This window comes from Rousettus aegyptiacus, unplaced genomic scaffold (genome assembly GCF_014176215.1).
Source record: "Rousettus aegyptiacus isolate mRouAeg1 unplaced genomic scaffold, mRouAeg1.p scaffold_m13_p_13, whole genome shotgun sequence".
NCBI lineage: Eukaryota > Metazoa > Chordata > Mammalia > Chiroptera > Pteropodidae > Rousettus > Rousettus aegyptiacus.
The window spans coordinates 46,650,702-46,654,195 of NW_023416288.1; the positions used below are offsets into that span (position 1 = coordinate 46,650,702).

At 60.4% G+C, this 3,494-nt stretch overlaps 1 pseudogene; it reads left to right on the forward strand.

The window, feature by feature from the left end:
* Positions 1 to 419: 419 nt before the first annotated feature.
* On the forward strand, positions 420 to 543 carry LOC118611277 (annotated as a pseudogene).
* The last annotated feature ends 2,951 nt before the right edge of the window (positions 544 to 3,494 follow it).

Here is a 3,494-nt window from a genome sequence, read left to right on the forward strand (position 1 = left end):
GTGTCTCCGCGTGGTTCTGGCCAGGTCACGCTCAGCCCCGCCGGGGAGCGCAGAGGAGGGGTGGATCTGGTTCAGGGCCAGGTCGAAACTTATCAGGGCCGCACCTTCCCTGTTGCCCAGGTGGCCGAGAGATGGGCGAGGCACGCCTGGGCCGTGGTCCTGCCGAACGGCCAAGACGGGGAAGGCAAGTGGTCTGCGGCCTGGGCAGGTCCGGGATGCGAGAGCGCCCACCCAGTCCCTCCGCTCAGTCCCTCAAGGGCTGTGGTGGTGCCTTAGCGCGGCTGGCTCTCGCTCCAGCCACCTCTCTAGCGGAACCCCCAGCGCTCCCCCCAAGGAGGAGGTACGGTGTAGTCGTGGGCGTCTCCAGCGGCCAGGAGGCCAGGCTCGGTCTCTTGGGGCGGCAGACGACAGGCTCTCCCGTCTAAGTCCCTACCACCCTGAATGCGCCCGAACTTGTCTGATCTTGGAAGCTAAGCAGGGTCGGGCCTGGTTATTCTATTACTTGGGTGGGAGACCGTCTGGGAAGGCCGGGTGCCGTAGGCTTTTGCCGCCCCCTCCTTTTGCCGCACTCTAGCCAGGTGGCCCCGGGATGCCCCTGGGCTCTGCTCACTGACTTGGCCGCTGTCTCTGTGGTCCGCCGCGGGCGGCCGAGCCCAAGGGCGTCTCCAATGGCCGCGGGCCCGCGCCCTCACCCGCCCTCACCTGCTCTCCTGCAGCCAGTCCCGGGCTGTTTCCTCTCACCGCTCCAGGCCCTTTCCTTCCTGGGCTCCGTAGGACCGAGCCCCGGGGACCGCCGTCTCTAACACACGTTGGGAGTGTGCTCGCCTTCCCGGGACGCGGGACCGGCCACCCCCACCCGCCACGCCGCGTCCCGCCCAGCCCCGCCCCGCCAGAGGCCTCAAACCTCCTCCGACACGCTTCTCCCCGCCCTTCTCACCCGACAGCCAGGTGCCCTCGGCCCAAGCGCGAGGCCGGCCCGCACACCCGGGACGAGAAGCAGGACTGACCAACTGCGTCAGAAAGGCCGAGACACACGAGGGCGCGCACGCGTGTGCGGCGAGAGCCTTCTTGCTCGCGACAGGCCGCAGCAAACAGCCACACACATACATACTCCAGGGAGCCTGTGCGTCTCGCCTGTCTGCGGTGGTACCTCGGGAGGACTCAAAGGACAACGAGACTCCCTGAGCCCCGACCTGTATCGGGGCATGGGATACAGGGGTGCCAAGGTTCCGGGAGTGCCGGGATCGCCGGGGTTCCGGGGATAAAAGAGTTCTGGGGATCCGGGGTTACGGGGGTTCGAGGGGTTCCGCGGTTCCCCAGGGTTCCGCGGAGCAAGGGGTTCCCAGGGGTTCCGCCGACGAAGGGGTTCTCAGGGGGTTCCACAGAGCCGGGGTTCCCAGGGGTTCCGCGGTCCAAGGGGTTCCCAGGGGTTCCGCGGACCAAGGGGTTCTCAGGGGTTCCGTCGACGAAGGGGTTCTCAGGGGTTCCGCGGACCAAGGGGTTCCCAGGGGTTCCGCGGACTAAGGGGTTCTCAGGGGTTCCCTCAACGAAGGGGTTCTCAGGGGCTCCGTCAACGAAGGGGTTCTCAGGGGGTTCCGCAGAGCCGGGGTTCCCAGGGGTTCCGCGGACCAAGGGGTTCCCAGGGGTTCCGCGGACCAAGGGGTTCTCAGGGGTTCCGCGGATGAAGGGGTTCTCAGGGGTTCCGCGGAGCCGGGGTTCCCAGGGGTTCCGCGGTCCAAGGGGTTCCCAGGGGTTCCGCAGAGCGGGGGTTCCCAGGGGTTCCGCGGACGAAGGGGTTCCCAGGGGTTCCGCGGACCAAGGGGTTCCCAGGGGTTCCGCGGGCCACGGGGTTCCCAGGGGTTCCGCGGACCAAGGGGTTCTCAGGGGTTCCTCGACCAAGGGGTTCTCATGGGTTACCGCGGACCAAGGGGTCCCCAGGGGTTCCGCGATGAAGGGGTTCTCAGGGGTTCCGCGGAGCCGGGGTTCCCAGGGGTTCCGCGGTCCAAGGGGTTCCCAGGGGTTCCGCAGACCGGGGGTTCCCAGGGGTTCCGCGGACGAAGGGGTTCTCAGGGGTTCCGCGGACCAAGGGGTTCCCAGGGGTTCCGCGGACCAAGGGGTTCCCAGGGTTCCGCGGACCCGGGTTTCCGCTTCTTGGGAAATAGCACCAGAGTTTAGGGATTGAAATATTATTCCTAAGCCTCTGCTGCCGTCTCGTGGACCCTTCGGGAATAGCACCGAAGTTTAGGTATTGAAATATTATTCCGAAGCCTCTGCTGCCATCTCGTGGGCTCTCTGGGGAATAGCACCAGTGTTTAGGGATTGAAATATTATTTCAAAGCCTCTGCTGCCATCTCGTGGTCTTTTTGGGGAATAGCACCAGAGTTTAGGGATTGAAATATTATTCGTAAGGCTCTGCTGCCATCTCGTGGAATTTTTGATATAGCAACCAGAGTTTAGGCATTGAGATATTCTTCCTAATCCTCTGCTGCCTTCTCGTGGACTCTTCGGGAATAGCACCAGAGTTTAGGTATTGAAATATTATTCCTAAGCCTCTGCTGCCATCCCGTGGGCTTTTGGGGGAATAGCACCGAGTTTAAGTATTGAAATATCATTCCGAAGCCTCTGCTGTCATCCCGTGGGATTTTTGGGAATAGCAGCAGTGTGTCGACCATGAAATGTTTTTCCCCATCCTCTGCTGCCATCTCGTGGGCTTTTTGGGGAATAGCACCAGAGTTTAGGTATTGAAATATTATTCCTAAGCCTCTGCTGCCATCTCGTGGGCTTTTTGGGAATAGCACCAGAGTTTAGGTATTGCAATATTATTCCTTATCGTCTGGTGCCATCTCGTGGAATTTCTGGGAATAGCACCCGAGCGATGGCCATGAAATGTTATTCCCTATCCTCTGCTGCCATCTCGTGGACATTGTGAAAGTACTAGCGTATTCATAAATTTTGTTTTCCGCAGCAATCCTGTGTGCATTTTGAGAATGACAGAGTGTAGACCACAATAAAAATAAATTTTCTGATGCCATCGGGTGTGTGTTTTATTATACACACCTGAGCGATCATGAATATTCATTCTCTACTGCCATACGGTGTCCAGAAACGGTCGATGTCATCCTAAAACTTTACACTCTGCTGCCATCTGGTGGGATTTGGGGGAATAACACAGCGGCGCATCTCGTGAACAGTTCTCTCTGCTGCTATCACATGCATTTCAAATTAGCGCCCACGTGTATGTCATAAAATGTATTTTCTGCTGTGGTGCAGGCGCGGGCGTCTCCGGGGGCCGGGAGGCCAGGCTCGAAGTTTTGGGAATGCAGGCGACAGTGTTCCTGGTTACGGCTGTGCCCCGCGGAACGTGCCTGATCCCGTCTGATCTTGGAAGCTAAGCAGGGTTGAGCCTGGTTAGTACTTAGATGGGAGACCGCGAATACCGGGTGCCGTAGGCCTTTGCCGCCCCCCTCCTTTTGTCGCCCTCCAGCCGGGGTGCC